This window comes from Gigantopelta aegis, chromosome 12 (assembly GCF_016097555.1).
Source record: "Gigantopelta aegis isolate Gae_Host chromosome 12, Gae_host_genome, whole genome shotgun sequence".
NCBI lineage: Eukaryota > Metazoa > Mollusca > Gastropoda > Neomphalida > Peltospiridae > Gigantopelta > Gigantopelta aegis.
In genome coordinates this window covers 4,806,393-4,827,429 of record NC_054710.1, presented here as the reverse complement: position 1 = coordinate 4,827,429, position 21,037 = coordinate 4,806,393, and the positions used below count along the sequence as shown (strand labels likewise).

General features: G+C 36.7%; 1 protein-coding gene and 1 long non-coding RNA gene across 2 annotated transcripts in view; one reads left to right on the top strand and one right to left on the bottom strand.

The window, feature by feature from the left end:
- Positions 1–21,037, top strand: part of LOC121386821 — a 106,073-nt gene that overhangs the window by 50,630 nt on the left and 34,406 nt on the right. The window lies entirely within an intron of this gene.
- Positions 10,979–20,852, bottom strand: LOC121386823. Its single transcript, XR_005959712.1, has 4 exons — positions 20,598–20,852; positions 18,549–18,581; positions 13,590–13,662; positions 10,979–11,327 (listed from the first exon to the last, which is right to left on the bottom strand). It is a non-coding gene; the product is annotated as an uncharacterized LOC121386823 (long non-coding RNA).

Genomic DNA, 21,037 nt, shown 5'->3' with positions numbered 1-21,037 from the left:
GTATATATTCTACCCAAAAAGTTAATAATGGGTGGATAAATACGTTTAATTTGATCAAAATGTGTCCCTGCTGAGAAGTTCTGTATTTTCGCTTTGACAAAATACATAATCGTGTAGAATATCTCTACAGTCATCAAAATGACTAGATATTCTCTGGTGTTAAACGATGGACAAAATTGGCTTCTGTGCTGACATCAAGTATCTGATTGGGGTTTTTTCTCGTTCCACCCAGAGCATATCGCCTCGTCCCAAGGTTCTTTGATTTAGGTGCTGAATTAATCAGTAGTATCTGGCTACCACAGAAGAAGAACAAGGATTGACATTTAACAATTATTTTATTGAACACTAATACCACAAACACGGCACGCTTTCACAAATAAAACGTCACTAAGACAAAAACAAAAACAAATGGAAAGAAATAGGCAGTGAACAGATTTGGAGGAAAAAAGCTGCAAGTAGCAATTTAAATTCAGCAGGGAAGAAATTAAAATAGTATAGATCACAGATAACAACTAAGGTGCCCGATCCATGTGCTAAGAATTATGCGAAAAAAATAAAAACAGCAGAAGTGAAAGAGTTAGAATGGGACAAGAGGTAGCGAATTAAAAAAAAAAAAACCCAACATATTTATGCACCTTCTTCCACGAATCATCATGGGTGCCTACCTTATGCATACCTTAACAGAAAATCACGCATATTAATTAGACAAATAAATCGATACTATAATAAATCAAGATTTTCAGTTATGAAATAATTCAGATGTTTTCTTTTTGTTCATACCTAGATGAACGTAAAATAAATAACAGACAATCCTTCATTGTATGTTCTCAAAATAATTTGGTTCCTGTTTCAGAAAGAAGATACTAAGTTTCGTTAATCTACAAGCATATAACACGTTTCAGTAAAGATACAACAGAGTGTAACAAGAGTTCGTGATGTTGAAACGGGTAAATTATGTAAAACAAGAGCCAAGAGCTCATTCAAAGAATTATGAAAACAAATAATTTAGTGGCATTACAAACACCAGGATAACCATAAACACTTCGGATGTATGGAAATGGATAATCCAAACAATAAAACGTAGGTATTATCAATGTAACGGCTTTAATAACGACAAATACGCCAAAGTGTTTACAAACTAGGGTCTGTTATTTTAATGATTTAGAATTGTGAAGAAATTTATCAAACTTCTGTAGCAAATCTGAAAGCGGTACCGTACTGAACACTATGTTCCCTTATTCGAAATCCACATGTATGTACAAGTGTTATAATATAATGTTTCGTCAACAAGCATGCAAAGTCTGGATAACAAAGCAATTGAAAGCGTCATTGATCATGTCAGTAACTGTCCAGCCAAGGCTAAAATGATAGTAGTCTTACAAACCATGATGCTGAAACATGACTCGCTCATCTCAGTGTAAGAGACACAACACAAATGTCAAAAAGAACTCCCATTTTTAGGAATGTTATGGAAAGAAACAGCACATGTATTGACAAATGAACAAGTTCTTAGATAGGCAGTCCTGTCTCTTCCACAACCACCTTCCCGTTCGCTTCCATTCCTCACCGACCCTCCTACATCGGGTCTTCTCTGCTTATGGACAGCCGATATATCGACAAATGAATAAGTTCTTGGAATGACATGTCTGTCTCTTCCACAACCACCTTTCCGTTCGCTTGCTGACGGCCACGCATCGAGTGTTGTTCTGTTGGACAGCCCACGGCCAATCACTTCTCTTGCTGACCAATTTCTTCCTGTCCAACTAAACAGCGTCATATCCCGTGTTGTCGTAGGCTACGAGTCCAAACCAGTAAGGGACCGACGCTAACACAACATGGAATGAAAAATAAATAAAAAAAGAAGTGAAAAAAGAAGAAGTCTATAAATAGATATTAATGCTATGCTCAGAATGTCAACTGTCATGACGGAGTTGCCCAACTCAACGGTTGCGTTGTAATTAACTTACCCCCCCCCCCCCCCCCCCCCCCGACTTACGATCAGTGTGCTCAGATAAACAACAGATCGGTCGTAGGAACTGTATACATCGAGAATGGATAATTGTAAGACCTCTCACACTAGCAACTGGTCGGTCGAAGGAACTGTATACATCGAGAATCGAGTTGTAAGAGCGCTCACACTAGCAACTGGTCGGTCGTAGGAGTTGTATACATCGAGAATTGAGTTGTAAGAGCGCTCACATTAGCAACTGGTCGGTCGGAGGAGTCGTCGTGAGGTCGGTGTGTTGGTCAACGTCGTCGTGACAGTTGGTGGTCTGACCCTAGCATAATTGGCTACTGTCTTACGATATAATGGTGCGTTATTAAATACAACAAACTTTACGATATAATTGGTAGGGACGTAGGCCTGTGGTAAAAGCGTTCACCTGATCAGCGGGCGGTTTTCGGCGGTGAGCGCATTGGTCTGTTTTTACCACAACTGGTACACGTATCAGGCGAGCATTTTACCACTGGGCTACGTCCCGCTCCGACATTTGGATAGTTGTAATGCTCTCTTCACGTGATTTCGAGTACTCGGGATACGTCCCGCCCCGACATTTCATGAGTTACAGTGCTCTTGTTACGTGATTTCGAGTGCGCGGGCTGTACGAAGATATGAACGTGATCGACTTACCTGAACCGTGCACGTCCATGCACGTCTCCATGTCACAAATGCGTCGCTGATTGGATAGAAACGCCAAAGAGCCGTTGAATTGCGATTGGCAGACATGATTAGATCCAGCTTGAAACATACGATTCAGTCCAGCCGAAACGTAGCACCTGTCGTCACTCTTCCATTTAACGGACCCACCTCTGTGTAGCAGATACCTTGAACATTAAAAGCAAAATATGTCATAAATCATAGGCACGTATATATATATATATATATATATACGTGTGTGTGTGTGTGTGTGTGTGTGTGTGTGTGTGTGTGTGTGTGTGTGTGTGTTTGCAGGGAGGGTTAGACGAGCGACGTTTGTAGGAAGGAAGGGAGAAAGAAAAGAAAGAAAGGAAGGAAATTGTTTATTTAATGACACACTCAACATATATAATTAAGGTTATACGACATCGGACACATGGTTAAGGACTATGCAGATATTGAGAGAGAAAACCCGCTGTCGCTACTCCATGGTCTACTCTTTCTGACTAGCAGCAACATATATTTTATATGCATCATCCCACAGACAGGATAGTACGTACAAAGGTCTTTGATATACCAGCCGTGGTGCATTAGCTGGAACGAGAAATAGCCCAATGGGACCACCGACAGGGATCCATAACAAACCGACTGCACATCAAGCCATTCGGGAGGACAGATAGAAAGACAGTCAATCGGGAAGACAGAAAGAAATACAGCTATCCGGGAAGACAGATAGAAATACAGTCATCCGGGAAGACAGATAGAAATACAGCTATCCGGGAAGACAGAAAGAAATACAGTCATCCGGGAAGACAGATAGAAATACAGCTATCCGGGAAGACAGAAAAAAAGACAGCTATCCGGGAAGACAGATAAAAAGACAGTCATCTGGGAAGAGAGATAGAAAGACAGCCATATGGGGAGACAGATAGAAAGACAGCCATCCGGGAAGACAGATAGAACGACAGCCACCCGGGAAGACAGACAAGACAGCCAGCCAGCCAGCCACCCAGAAAAACAGACTGCCAGAAAGACAAACAGTCAGACAGGCAGGCAGACAGACTGACACACAGACATCCAGACAGACAGACATAGATTTGTGCTAAGAAAAAACACGAAAATAACATTTACGATACATCTCTTTTAAAAGCTTGTATTTTCTTATTAGACCCAACATTTCGACCTAACCTTTCCAAGCTTGATGGACCACTTTAGATAAAAGTGTTAAGATAATGTGACAAAACCTGGAGATCGAAGACGTATGAGATTAGAAGACGAACAATAGACAAGAACGAATGTTATAAATATTTACTGGATTGTTGATTATACCATGACATATATAAATAATTTGTCAATGATCACTGCACCTTTATGAGCAATCAATGATTTACAAATGTACGTATGTATTAGGTTTTTTATAAGGTGATTTTTGCGGAAAATGACAACTTGTGAAGATAAGCAGTCGAAAAGATATGCAACAAACAAGAATGGAATGGAATGGAATGGAGTTTATATAGTCCGTTGATAATATATACTTTAATTTCCATATCGTGTGCTTAATACGAAACTTAATATTAGGCAAAAAGTGTAGTCAGCCTCCCGAGTTTTTAAAAATAATCTTTATTATTGTTATTATTAGGTTCCCTCTTCATCTTCTTCTTCTTATTATTATTATTATTATCTTCTTCATCTTCTTCATCATCATCATCATCATCATCTTCTTCTTCTTCATCATTTTCTTCTTCTTCTTCATCATCTTCTTCTTCTTCATCATCATCGTCGTCTTCTTCTTCTTCATCATCATAATCTTCAGCTCCTTCTTCTTCGTCTTCTTCATCTTCATCTTCTTCGTCGTCGTCGTCGTCGTCGTCTTCGTCTTCGTCTTCTTATTCTTCTTCGGTTTCTTCTTCTTCTTCTTGCTCTTCTTCTTCTTCTTCTTCTTCATCATCTTATTATTATTATTATTATTATTATTATTATTATTATTATTATTCATCTTCTTCTTGTTCGTCTTCTTCTTCTTCATCATCATCTTCTTCTTCTTCGTCTTCTTCTTCTTCATCATCATCATCATCATCATCATCTTCTTCTTCTTCTTCTTCTTCTTCTTCTTGTTCGTCTTCTTCTTCTTCATCATCTTCTTCTTCTTCTTCTTCATCATCATCTTCTTCTTCTTCTTCTTCTTCATCATCATCATCTTATTATTATTATTATTATTTTTCATCATCATCTTCTTCTTCTTGTTTGTCTTCTTGTTCTTCTTCTTAGTAATATACTATTATTAGTATTATGCATCATCATTTTATTCATCATCATCTTCTTCTTCTTCTTCTTCTTCATCATCATCTTATTATTATTATTATTATTATTCATCTTCTTCATCTTCTTGTTCATCTTCTTCATCATCATCATCATCATCATCTTCTTCTTCTTCTTCTTCTTCTTCATCTTTTTCTTTTTCTTCTTCATCATCTTCTTCTTCTTGCTCTTCTTCTTCGTCATCATCTTCTTCTTTTTTTCTTCATCATCATCATCATCATCATCATCATCTTCTTCTTCTTCTTCATCATCATCATCTTCTTCTTCATCATCATCATCATCTTCTTCTTCATCATCATCATCATCATCATCATCTTCTTCTTCTTCTTCATCATCATCATCATCATCATCTTCTTCTTCTTCTTCATCATCATCTTCTTCTTCATCATCATCTTCTTCTTCTTCTTCATCATCATCATCATCATCATCATCTTCTTCTTCATCATCATCATCATCATCATCATCATCTTCTTCTTCTTCTTCTTCTTCTTCTTCTTATTATTATTATTATAGTTATTAGTGTCGCCTCGGTTGTGTCATGTAAGAAAAGTTCTTTGACGATTTAGTTGAAGTTTGGTAGGTAGTTGGGTACCTGATTGATTGTAACAATAATAAGAATTATTATTATTATTATTATTATTATTGTTATTGTTGTTGTTGTTGTTGTTTTCATTATATTTTTTGAAGACATGAATTGGAGACAAATCCACGGATGATGGACTTTTTGAAGGAAGAAAATATTTTATTTAAATACGCACAAAACACATTTTGTTTATGTTTATATGACGTCGGTTCAGGGCCACACAGATATTGAGAGAGGACACCCGCTGTCGCCACATGGACTACTCTTTACGATTATCACCAAGGGATCTTTTATATGCACCATCCCATAGACAGAATAGCACATACCACGACCTTTGGTGCAGCAGTCATGGTACACTGGCTGGAGTGAGAAGAAGCGCAATGGGTTCGCTGACGGGGATCGATCCCAAACCTACCGCGCACCAAGCGAGTGCTTTACCACTGGGCTACGTGGACGTTTTGAAACCCACACCACATCAAACTGGCTAAAAGGTTACAGTATAACATATAAACTAAACTAAAGGCTTGTACAGACTAGAAAGGCGGAATTTAGCTGTCAGTTGAGTGTACTCATGAGCTGATGGCATCGCAGGATCAAACCACCTCGGGGATCAATTCAACTGGGTTTTTTGTTGTTGTTGTTGTTGGGGGGGGGGGCGGGGAAGGGGGGGGTGTGTCTCCTTCCAACCAGTGCACCACAACTGGTCAAAGGACCTGGTGTGTGCTTTCCTGTGGAACAGTGCATATAAAAGATCCCTTCCTGCATTAAAAACAAATGTAGCGGGTTTTCTCTGATGACCGTGTGTCAAATGTTTGACATGCAATAGCCGATGATTAATTAATCAATGTGCACTAGTGGTGTTGTTAAATAAAGCAAACTTTCATATAGACAGGATGCAACGCGTGCAAGTGATCTGGTTAAAAAGAAACATGTCGCATCTCGGTCTCTCCCAAATAAATCTGTTCTATCTCTGTCTCTCTCATGTAGCACGGTTACTCACTTATAACAAAAAACATTTGAATGGTCGGTCGACCGTTTGTAAAAAATAAGTTTTTGATGAATATGATACTTTTTCAAACATTTATAAAACACATATACAATTTTCATTATTATTGGAAGGTTACTTACTTACCATAATTTTAAAATGTTTACTGATCATAAATATAGAACAAATACAGAGATATAGGCACGTTTAATAGAGTTTACGATTACGATATAGCCACTTATTTCGAAATAAAAATGTGCTAGTGTCACGTGAAGTCACCTCTCCCCCCCCCCCCCCCCCCCCCCCCCCGGAAAACCACCAAAACAAAAACAAACGTGACCACATTTGGCCACCACATCAAGACCTATCATAAACTAGGCATAAAAAACAACAACTTTGAAATGAGCTACTACATAGACATAGCTTCATGTTTAAGCTACTTTTGCTACTGCGCCATTCTACCACTGGTCTTTGTCCCAGACATGTGGATCTCACCCCAAATAGAAGAAATTACAACTCTTAGTTTGTTCTTTTAAAGAGTTTCCTAGCCGAAAATAACAACACTGAACAATCAACTATTTTATTTCTTTATTTAATAAACAAACAAACTACACTAATTCATTAATCAACAGAATGCAGTTATTCCAACAGAATCGATATGTTCATTAAGCAATAGAATCGGCATAAAATCCCATTACAAAGTTCCAATTCTTCTGGTAAAAAACAAACACAAATTATAAAATAAAATAATTATAATCTAAACCAGTCTCTGAAAAAAAGAATTACGAAGAACCGCAAAACGATATGACTGAGTATTGTTAGAGGGTCCACAACCTATGCCTCCATCATCCAGACGATTACGACATGAACACAATTTCTAAGACGTCTTTGGGGTGAAATATTTGGAACGCTGATAGTTTGTTTTCAAGTCACTAATTGTTGTGAACACTGGATGCTATTGCACTGGTTATCATGTTAGATGTGCCGAATGCTGTTTTGATTTTGTCTATTTTCCTTTTTCAGTCCTTTTTACATTAACACAAATTGTAGGAAATAATAAAAATAATAACAAGATAGAAACATTAATGAATATATTATAGATATGCCATATATATATATATATATATATATATATATATATATATATATATATATATATATATATATATATATATGTATGTATGTATGTATGTATGTATATATGTGTGTATGTGTGTATGTGTGTATGTGTATATATGTGTGTGTATGTGTGTATGTATATGTATATGTATATGTATATGTATATGTATATGTATATGTATATGTATATATGTATATATATATATATATATATATATATATATATGTATGTATGTATGTATATGATACTCCCCGAGTGTCTTGTGCATCATAATTTATCAGCACGAGTTGATAAAAGTATGGTTGAATGGCAATATATTTGGTAGTTGTAGACTGTTAAGTAGCAGAATGACAGTGGCGTGACGTTAAGCGCTGAAACATACAGTGGTGTCACAAAATAATGTCATGTGATTACAATTTGACGAATTAAGATTATAAGAAGTGATATCTGTTTGGAGAATATCACAGGAGATATTGCAAATTATAGTGGCAGCGGTATCTCCTACAAAAGACTTTAATGAATGATAGAAAAAAGAAAATCTGTGTATACTTCATGTTCATCTTGGAATTAATTACTGAATTTTTTTTTTAAGAACATTTAATTGATGATAAACCACTAACAACATCACACCTTCCTGAATATGAATATTCCAAACAGAGAATGCGCCAAGATACAGGACGCAAATTGCTGCTAATACAAATGCAGAACAAGTATTCAGCAATAAAACAATCAACAAAGAATAACACACCACGTGTGTGGGAGGGGGGGGGGGGGGGGGGGTACAAGCATCGGTACATACTACATCTGCCTGACGTTGAAATGGCTGCCATACTTTTCGATTCTGGCTTTGCATATACAAAACTGTTACTGGCATAAAACACTTTTAAAATAAATCAAACACCTTTTTCCAACTGAAACCTATATACAGCCCTAGTGTGTCTAGTTGCCTTGTACGTCAAAGACATGTCAATTTCAGATTAACTTGTGCGTCACAGACATGTCAATTTCAGTTAACTTGTACGTCACAGATATCACAATTTCAGATTAAATTGTGCATAACAGACATGTCAATTTCAGATTAACTTTCTACCTCACAGACATGTCAATTTCAGATTAACTTGTGCGTCACAGACATGTCAATTTCAGGTTAACTTGTACGTCACAGACATGTCAATTTCAGATTAACGTGTGCGTCACAGAAATGTCAATTTCAGGTTAACTTGTACGTCACAGACATGTCAATTTCAGATTAACTTGTGCGTCACAGACATGTCAATTTCAGGTTAACTTGTACGTCACAGACATGCCAATTTCAGATTAACTTGTGCATCACATACACGTCGATTTCAGGTTAACTTGTATATCGCAGAGTGATCAATTCGACCGTTCCTTTTTTATTTGGATTGTATGACATTGGTGGACTTGCTATCACCTAGCAGCAGCCAGTCACATGTCTTTAAACTGTTAACGCACGTATATATATCGTAACATGTTTGTGTTATCAAAAATAACGAATAATGTTCTCACCAACGGGTGTGTAAGAGAATCATTTAATAGATATGTTTTGTATCATTGCCAGATTGTTAAACTTCTCTTATCACAAACTATAGTGTTTCTTCTCACCAGTTGTTTGGTCAAAAAGGTATATATTATGATATTGAAAGGTCGCAACGAAAATACCAGATATATAATTGGAATGATATAGAGGATGAGTATCACTTTATTTAGAAATGTCCATTTTGCATGCATTTATGTTCAATATATATTAGAAATACCACTGGCGAAAACAAAATATATGTTTAAACTTTTGCAGTTGGTGTCAGTTCAAAACAGAAACAGATTACCTATTGTTGTTGGCAAATCTCTTGAAAATGCATTATGGCTTCATTAACAACATATTTAATTGTTCATCCTTCGTATATGCACCACTTGTGAAATGTTATTGATTTGTATATGGAATGTATGTCAATTGGCCGGAATTATACAATTCTATATATACTATTGTTTGCATAAAATGCAATATGGATATTATAATAGCTTTTAAGACTTGCCTAATAATTCTCTACGTGTGGACTATGCTAGAAATGTTACACACGTGGCATGACAATATATTGGATCTGTGAAATCATGTTTAGGAGTTGTTTTGTTTTTGTTGGTGATGATACTCAATGCCACCCCACTGTACTCCAATGAAGTAAAGAAACACATACAAGATCAGACAAAACGATACACAATAATACGCAAAAGGAAGGATGCGTGTTACACCCCTAATATTTGAGTGTAGCTGACATTATTACAGAAACTTACAGAAATATACACACAGATATTAAAAGTACGAGGATTTAAGGAGAGATATAAGTACACGTATTTGTATTGTGTAACACAACAGAACAAATATACTACGGAAAAATCATTATATTTTGAGTTATTTCCACTCGGCAATTACTAGAAAATATACTTTCAGTTGTTGTTATGCAAAAGTTACACTCCTAACATTTTTAGCCACACAATTTGTTGTTATTTTGCAAGTCATGCGTGGAATCATACCATTTTTCACAGTCTATATCTAGATATGATATATCAACAGAGATATAAAGGAACCGGGACTGATATATTTTATTGCTTTTAGAGACACAAATGTGAAAGGAACCATTTTTTTTTGTTCATGCTAGTGCCGAAGCACTGATGAATCAGTCGAAACAGTGGTGACACCAGGTGTTCGCCAAAGGTGAGCACATCCTGCCCCACCTGTGGCACCCATCATGAGTACTACCATGACGGCTGTCAAGTACGTCACGTGCATCGAATTAGGGCTTTATGTCGGGGTACCAAACCGTAGAAAATTATTGTCAGTAGTCATGCATGTGGCATCAGGGTAGCATATCATATTGCTGAAGGGTTCATCTGGTTACTCCATGACCAGATGTAGCGCAATGTTGGTGGATGGCCAATTTGGACATTCTGGTTGGGACATATAATCACATGTTGTTGTCCATGTTTAAGATACATAGTGGTAAGCTGCAAACATTTACACGGGTTTTTTTTGGCATCAGTTATGAATATCTGACAAATGTCACTAATGAAAATGGCACCCATACTCACTTTTGGAATGACCTTGCCGAATATGCGAGTACCATCTGGGCAGCCCTCATTACTATACCCAACGTAAAACACCCAGCGTACTACACCCAACGTACCACACCCAACGTGCCACACCCAACGTACCACACCCAACGTAAAACACCCACAGTACTACACCCAACGTACCACATCCAAAGTAAAACACCCACAGTACTACACCCAACGTAAAACACCCACAGTACTGCACCCAACGTAAACACCCACAGGACTACACCCAACGACCATACCCACAGTACTACACCAACGTAAAACACCCACAGTACTACACCCAACGTACCACACCCAAAGTAAAACACCCAACGTGCCACACCCAACGTACTACACCCAACGTATCACGTACCACAACCAACATAGGACACCCGACGAACCACACCCAAATAACATCCATTTAAGACATTTAAGCTGTGTTTGTAATATATATTTTTAAATAAAAAGAAAAAAACTAGTTAAGACATATTTGAGAAGCCAGGGTTGTCAACTTCATTGTTTGTTTCGAGTTGTCTGTGCGTTATGCTCATCTTCACCTGTGGCATGCTTTACCCTGTAAAGAAATATCATCTTTGTTTTATTCCCAGTGATACACGACATGAAATGTCATTAAACAATTAATGTGTTATGATCACCAAAATAAAAAGAAGATAATAAACAATTTGCCAACTATTATCAAGTCTATGGTTTTAGTAAATGTTAATTGGATATTACTTCATGGATGGCATGGACTTGCTAGCTGATACCCTAAAACACATTACACAATATTCCAAGTATTGCGATGGATTTCGTTTTTCTCACCTTAGAACGTTTTTGGAAATCAAAGTTGTATTTATCATTATAATTAGGTTTCTAAGCCCTTTTGGCGAGAACCTCTTGTTCTTGCTAGTGAAACAGGAATTGATTATTTTAAGAATATATATATATTTTTAAATAGCGTTTTCTACATTATTGCATAATCTGCAGATTTGGTTTATGCTGGAAATGCTGGATTATTTTACTATTGGTTTAGTTGTTTAATTAATATGAGTGATGTCAAAGTTACAGTAAGAAAATGAAATTGAAAAAACCCAAAAAAAACACTCTAGAATTATGATAGGCCATTCAGGGTTGTTTGTAACACACGTTTACTTAGGTGTAAATATTTCACGATTGCATTACTAGTTGTATACATTAAACTTTAATTATCTCAAAATACCAACATTTTGACATCGTAGGTTATTTCCATGGACCCTTCAATCTCAATATCTCTCTCTCTCTCTCTCTCTCTCTCTCTCTCTCTCTCTCTCTCTCTCTCTCTCTCTCTCTCTCTCTCTCTCTCTCTCTCTCGCCCTTTGTGTGTGTGTGTGTGTGTGTGTGTGTGTGCGCGTGTGTATGTTTTAGGGCAGTTCAAGGCTTTATTGAGCAAAATGGTTAGAAATAAAAATAGTTGAACAGTACAATAGTATGAACTCGTTTTCAGATTTAAAGTGCTGTGCCAGATGTATGATGTATTGAGCTATATCAATCAAGATATTATTTAATATGATTAGAAAAAAAAAAAAAAAAAAAAAGTAAAACAAATATATACCGGTATATTTTCCATTTAAAAATATTCCCCTGAAAAACAGAACCAGCTGAATTCGTTTCGGGAATTTCCGTAAGATTTGATCCGTGACGTCACGAAGGGAACTGCTTTCGATAGTCAGCACCATTGTTCATTGCTTCTTTTGTGTTTATTATGGTTAAACGGCGTGCTGTTGGCGGCTGTAGCAATACAGAAGCCGATAAATTTAGTCTTCACGCATTTCCTAGTAATGTTGCTGTGAGAAAGCTGTGTGTGAATTTGATTAAAAAACGTGGAAATACTGGACAGGAAGAAAATGCCGGAGACCGTTGCGACAGCAGACACTTTAGTTTCAATTCATCCGAACTGGCTTGTCGGCTTAAGCGAGATATGGGAACACCATGTGTTATGGCTTTTAAAAAAAAGATGCATACCAACAATTTTTCTGCGACACAAAACAAATGACAACAAGCCGACGCCATCCACACCGAAACGACCTTGGGGTGCATATCGTCAATGTCCCAAATTGCGTTATGCTTTCAACTCCGGTCAGTGTGTTTTCTCATGCACGGTTCATGCAATCATCGAGATCCGATTTGTTGTCGTTTGCACCTCGTTCATTTGTGAGATTTTTCTTTACAGTTCGAGAACATTAAAACAATAAAATACAGAACACTAAGTATCTATAGCCTAGTCTGTCCCATCCTACAAAAATGTAGGGGTTTTTTTGTAAAAAAAAAGAAAAAAAAAAGAAAAAGCTAATTTTGTATGCATCTTAGAAAACAATCGGCTCAGAATTAAATGACTTGTAAATTCCATAGTATGAAAAAAGGCGTTCCCTGTAAAACAGACTATAGATACATTAAATTAATTTTACTATACCTCCCACAGAGAAAACTATAAGTTATTTATTTCTAAGCAGACTGTTTTCACAAGTGCACACAAAAAAATAGTATTGTTTTGTTATTTCCAAAATACTTTTAATTTTTTTTTTTACGTCAAACTAAACTGAAATTATTCACACAAAAAAACATCTTCATAGATGGATGGGACGGACTAAAAGTCGTTTTTGTTTATTTTTTAAAATTAAAATAAGTTATTTATTTCTGAGCAGACTGTTTTCACAACTGCACACAAAAAATAGTATTGTTTTGTTATTTCCAAAACACTTTTACTTCTTTTTCGAATTCTATCAATATATCGTATTTTCTTTGTTATTATTTGTACTAAATTTCCATCACAAGATGATCTCTATTTAAAAAAAAATACCTCTTCTATATTATCCAACCCATGGGGATAGCAAAAGCTAATACAACAGCGGTCACAATTCCAGCGGTATCACCTGAAAATATATAGAACTGTCATTTAACATAGCGATTACACGTCCACCTAAACCACCAGGCATACACTGTGGATTATCAGTTTCCGAAAATATATAAAACTGTCATTTAACACAATCACTGCTATAACACGTCCATCTAAACAGCCAGACATACACTATGGACTTTTATTTTCTGAAAAAGATATAGTCATCACAATCATCACTATACCACCTTCACCTAAACCACCAGACATACACACTTGACTGTCAATTTCTGACACTGTATAAAACTGTCATTTAACAGAGCGATCATAATCATCGCTATAACACCTCCACCTAAACCACCAGACATACATTGTGGACTGTCAATTTCTGAACATATAAAACTGTCATTTAACAGACCGATAACAATCACCACTATAACAACTCAACCTAAACCACGAAGAATACACTGTGGACTGTCAATTTCTGAAATTACCCTCTAGGTACTTCTGAAGATAGTTGCCTTTCTCTGCCTTACAGATTGCTCCAATAACTTGCAAAAAAAATTCACTAATGTAAGGGATTATTGTATTAGGTACAACTTTATCTAAATATTTAAAATGCTTGAGTCTGCCATTTACACTTTCTACTACCCATCTAACTTTTGTTATCAGTCTGCTGGAGTTAGCTACAGCAGTGATGTGTTGTTTGTAGGCTTTTTGGTAAATAGGATGGCACTTCCACATCAAGTCCTCGTTCTTGATTAAGAAACTCCACAGCATCCAAGAATCCTCTGTCTACAATACAAACATCATTCTGATGAATCCACTCATTTATATTTTCAAAATTTTATGAAAAAGGCATGTTTTGTTATGGAGGCATCAGTGATTGCCACCAGCATAATACGGTCCCAAGATGCTCAAAATGTAACCATCTGTCTCGACAATAACCATAGGTTCCACCAACGGCCTGTGTTTGTGCATAGAAAAATAACGTCTTCAAAATTGTAATGTCCACTCTTATGAATGTACACATATGTTCCATCCAGCACTGTGAGAGCCTGATTGGGTGAAGAGGAAAATAATGTCCTGGCAATTGGAGTTGTATGTATTCGACAAAAGTTGTCATGTGTTTAAACCCAATGTTTTCAGTTACAAATTTATCATCATGGCCGACAATGTGGAATGTATTATCCTTTGCACCTGTTGCCTTTTCAAACCAAAGAGAACAGCTAAGATTTTATTGAGGAAACCAGTTCTTAGTTTTGCTAGGAATAAACCTATGCATGTAAGGAATGACCTCACAGCTGTTGCCTGAAGTGCCTGTAGATAACTCGTTAAATCTACAAACTGCTCTTTGGTTAAATCTGTTAACCAGCATCATTGATGGAATGTTAAAGTTGATGTTACTTTGTGTTTTTTCATCATATGATGTATATGTTCAAGCAAAGAAACAATGTACGTCCTAGAAAAAAAATATGACACTGTTTTGTCAGAGATCATTGGCAGCGCTGATTTGGAAAAAAAAAGTTGTTTTCAATATGTGTAAGAGAGCATCTCTTTCTAGATTCAATGAATACACCCTTGTCTATGAAAGCTTGTGTTCCAGCATGGTCAGGAATATTTACTAAGTGGTTTCGCTGATTTCCAGTCTTCTTACATGCAATGCAGTATTTTTGGCTCCTTGGAGTTCATGGAATTTTAACTTGTATGGTCTTTGGGCTCAGAAGATTGGTTTGTGGTAATTCTTCATCAACATGCCATACTGTTGTAGAAGATTATCGTTGGTACTTGGCATAACAAGCATTGCAGATGATCTCGTTGTTTTCCACTTCTCTTAAGAGGCATTTCCCGAGGTAGTTCTTGAGGCCACTGTTCACAACGCGTTTTCTTGCTGCTTATTTACACCTCTTCAAACAGAGACAGCAAATAATCTGCTTTGGCATAACGTGTCCTGGAAGAGAAAACATTACATAACTAAAAGCATTTCAGCAAGGTTAGGATCATGGACAGTAATATAACAAAATATATATTTCAGGTTATTCAACATTATATTTACTTAATTGCAAAACATTTCAAGCATGTTTGCCCTACATTTAAACAGAAAACCCTCATTTAAAAAAAAATTTAAATTAATGTGTGCTATATGTATATTGAAATATATCAACGAAGCAATAATAACAAACAATGTTATTAAATATATATAATTCCTTCTTTTACCATTAATTTTAAATGTTTTAATGGAAAAATATTAATAAATAAGAAACATTTTTTTAATTTAAAACCCCACAAAAACACAAAAAAACAAAAACAAAAAAACATCCATCGACAAGATTCGATAGCACAACATACGACACGGGAGTCGCTCGGTCTACAGTGACACCACAACCCCATGAAATAATTATGCTGATAAAATAGTATATGAAGTTGTTGTTTCATTCAATGAACATTTGTTTTCAGCAGACCATAAATTATTTAAAAAAAAAAAAAAAAAAAAAAAAAAAAAAAACATACCCAAAAATGGAATATAATAAACGAAAACAGAATAATATTCATCAATGGAAGATTGGTTAGTCCATGAAGTCGATTTTCTAGTTCTTAACTGTAATTGGCAATATCGTGCAAAAGTAAATTTTAGGAAATGTAATTTAAAATACTTACCAATTTCTTAAATCTTGGATAAATCACCAAATCTTCCACTTGACGTGCAAAATCATTGTTAATAATTAATGACAGGTTGACAGGTGCGATCTCCATTGAGCTGTAGATTCACAATATGACGTAGTTACGTCCCTTTGTTGTTCCAAAACTATACAAACCGGTCATTTTATTTTGTTTTCATTATGAACGCATTCGTGTTCAATCTTTATTTTTATACAGTAGTTATATTGTCTTAATATTGTGTTGTGTTTAAAATATAAAATGAAGACTGAACACGACTGCGCTAATAGATTTCTGATGCTTTGAAATTGGCAAAAATGGCTAAAAACATGAATTGTGCCTAAAATCGAACACTTTGACACCAGATTTATAATACTTTCGATACATAACACAGAAAAATATGTGCACCACTAAAACCTTTATTTATTTCCAAAACATACTTTTAAATCTAAATTGTGAATTCTGTTTCCTCGATTTATTGGGGGTCGCAAGCATATTGTTATCGTACCTACTTCTTTGATTCATTGTTCAATGAGCTTTAGTGGTGTCATTAAACAAAACAAACTTTTAATTATGTTATGAGCTAATTGACAGACTAGCTAAACAGGATGTTCATCACAGAAGATTTTGACAGATACCAATAATAAGGTAAAGTGGTTTAGTAGTAATGAACAAGGTACACTGGTGCAATCTTATGTTCTTCAGTTGTTATAGTACTTACTGGTAGCTGATGACAATAGCCGCGTTCACACTAGCATTTTTAGTCTGGACTAAGCATTGACATTAAAAACTGTTCTGGTCTAAATTGGTACGTACTAGTTTAATACGGACTGAATATTGGTCCAGGCTAGGAGTGAATTTTAGCTTGGAAACGCTCATCGATTCCAGGTCCATACTGCCAAGCTAAATCGTAATTGTTTGGTACGGCGATAGGTGACGTTGCATGTCTCCTAGATGACGTTGTCTTTCACCACAGTCACACCCAGGTGACAGTATATCCAGAAAAAATTATAGAATTTCATTATGAAGCATTCTTCAATGCACTTCGTGTTTCATTACGTCATATTTTTACCTTCATCTACCTTAATTACACGTTTTATGTACAGCCACACGTTTTAGTATGCTAAAGTAAAATCGTGTGTGAACGCGCCACTCCATTTAAATCTGGACTAAATTTAGCTCTCTGTGTTCTCCTGTTTGTGAGATGGTACATATAAAAGATCCCTTGCTGCTAATCGAAAGAAGTGGCGACAGTGGATCTCCTATCTCAATATCTGTGTGGTCCTTAACCATACGTCCGGCGCAGAATAACTGTAAAGAAAATGTGTTGAGTGCGTCGTTAAATAAAACAGTTCCATTGTTTCAACCATATTGAATAGACGTCATTGATTGATTGGATTTGAAGACCGCCTCAGTGAGATCATCTGTGCTGCGTTTCATGCTTGAATCATCAAACAAACGGTTCTTCCAATTATATGATTTACAAATAGTGATGCTAAAGCATATACTTGCCATAACCCTACTGTGAATCCAAATTTTGCAACATTCACCACCAAAAAGGTCCATTAATTTTAATAGTACTTAAATATCAGAATTACATTTCAACATAAATACAATAGGACGTTGTTATTATTATGCATGTGAATAACTGAGATCGGTAAGAAAATATGTTGGCTACCTTGAAACAAATTACCGCCATTTTGACATTTCCTAGTCGCCCATTCATTATATTTGAAGGACTGCTCAAAGAGTCTCATGCTTGTATCACCATTTCAAGGCTATTTTTTTGCTATCTCCTTTGTCAATACTTCTATTAGCAGGGCATACAATTGTAATTTTTGACAACCAATATGTCGTTTGTGTGGTTTTTATTGTTACCACAAACAATTTTCTTCAATAGTTCATATACAAATGCAAATTTTAGTGGATCACAGTAATCAAACAGGAATGCAATATGAAGGCTTTTCATAGCTTTTCTACCACGTTATCTTATTGTGTTCTTCCAAAAAGAGTGACATGATCAGCCAACAAGTGGTCTTACATTTTCTGACGAATGAGTACAGCTTCTTCACGAATAATCCGTCGTTTATGTTTATATTGCTTTTGCATAACCGACAGGCTAACAACAAAATCGTTCATGCCAAATGTTATGCCCTACAAAAGTCTCAACAAAACAAGACTATACTGTTTGTTCTCCTGGGATGTTCATATAACTAACTATAAAGTATAAGTTAGGGTAATTACAAATTAATATAAACAACATACCTGGCGTGGTTGGACCAGCTGTAGAAACAGTTGCTAGAACAGAAAACATGGCATAGTCAGATTTTGTGGGCTTTGATTTCTTTGTTCGTTTGGGGTTTTTTTGTATAGGTTTTTGTTGAGTTTTTTTGTTTGTTTTTCTTTGAGATTTTTGTCTCGTTTTGTATTGTTCGTTTCCTTGTTGTTTGTTTGTTTGTTGTGTTTTGTTGCTTTTGTTTTGTTGTTTTGTTTGTTCGGGGTGGGGGTGAGGGGGGTGGGTGGTGAGTGTGTGTGTGTGTGTGTGGGGGGGGGGGGGTATTGGGGGTAAACAGTAATGAAAACACATCAATTGTAAAACATACGATTTCTGTAGCACTTTTCTTGGAGTCTAACATACAATTAGGGTAACAGTAGGTTTGGCATCTGACATACGATTACTGTAAACATTGGCTTGGCATCAAACACAGGATTATTGTGTGGTGTTTGTCTATAAAGTAATGATTACCTGTACTTGTTACAGTAATGTAATTCCAACCTGTGCACCACAACCGGCCAAAGGCCGTGGTATGTGTTTTCCTGTATATGGGGAAGTGTATATAAAATATCCCTTGCTGCATTAGGAAAGGCTGTAGTTTGTTTTCTCTGATGACTACCTGTCAGAATTACCTAATGTTTCACATCCAATAGCCCATGATTAATTAACCAGTGTGCTATGTTTTTGATTTCAGAGACATACTAACCCAAGTCACCTACCTACAGAGAAGTTCTTCTATCACACGTATCATGGTCCAGTCCACATGGTAAACACTGCGACATACTTACCTACAGTGAAGTTCAAGGTGTGTGCTAGCACACGTATCACGGACCAGTCCACATGGTAAACACTGCAACATACTTACCTACAGTGAAGTTCAAGGTGTGTGCTAGCACACGTATCACGGATCAGTCCACATGGTAAACACTGCGACATACTTACCTACAGTGAAGTTATTGGTGTATTCTGGCACATGTATCAGGACCCATCCACAAGGTAAACACTGCGACATACTTCCCTACATTGAAGTACTGGTGTCTTCTATCGCACGTATCACGGACCCGTCCACAGGATAAACACTGCGACATACTTACCTACAGTGAAGTTATTGGTGTATTCTAGCACATGTATCACAGACTCATCCACGAGGTAAACAGTGGGATACTTACCTACATTAAAGTTATTCGTGTCTTGTAGCATATGTATTAGGGACCCGTTCACAAGGTAAACACTGTGACATACTTACCTACAGTGAAATTCTTGGTGTCTTCTAGCACATATATCAGCACATATATCCAGCACATGTAGGATGGACCCGTCCACAAGGTAAACACTGTGATATATACAGACGTACTTACCTACAGCGAAGTTCTTGGTGTCTTCCAGCACATGTATCATGGACCCCGTCCACAAGGTAAACACTGTGACGTACAGAGACGTACTTATCTACAATGAAGTTCTGTGTGTCTTCTAGCACACGTATCACAGACCCGTCCACAAGGTAAACACTGTGACATACTTAGATACATTGAAGTTTTTCGTGTCTTGTATCATATGTATCAGGGACCCGTTCACAAGGTAAACACTGCGACATACTTACCTACAGTGAAGTTCTTGGTGTCTTCTAGCACATGTATCACGGACCCGTCCACATTGTAAACACTGCGACATACTTACCTACAGTGAAGTTCTTGTTATCTACTAGCACACGTATCACGGACCAACCACAAGGTAAACACTGTGATATATACAGACGTACTTACCTACAGTGAAGTTCTTGATGTGTTCTAGCACAGGTATCACGGACCCGGCCACAAGTTAAACGCTGTGATATATACAGACGTACTTACCTACAGTGAAGTTCTTTGTCTTCTAGCACAGGTATCAGTGAAGTTCTTGTTATCTAATACTAGCAGCATCCGTCCACAAGGTAAACACTGTGACGTACATAGACGTACTTACCTACAGTGAAGTTCTAGGTGTCTACTGACGCATGTATCATGGACCCGTCCACAAGGTAAACACTGCGACGTACTTACCTACAGTGAAGTTCTTGGTGTCTGCTTGCCAAAGTACATCATCGTCCGTACGGTAATCAATGCAACAGGTGTATTGTCCCGAGTCTCTGGTCGTTACACCTGTCAGCTCAATCCGTAACCATGGTCCTGGCATGCTGATGAGATCAGCACTCGACGTCACTGTGGCTCTCTCTTCAACTGTCTCATTCAAGAACGTTTCAAACTTCGGTATTACTTTTTTTGAAACTAATCTCCATGATGCTTTTAGAATATTTAGAACCAATAGGTCAAACGACTTGTAATAGTCTCCAGTACTGCACATGAGAGTCAGCGTCATGGTATCACGTTGAAACTTTATATCCAGTTGTGGTCCTTTGACTGTGAATACACAAATTAACTTGCAACATAACTACAGTGAACCTCCTCTCAATCGGACACCCTCACCACCACGCATATCACGG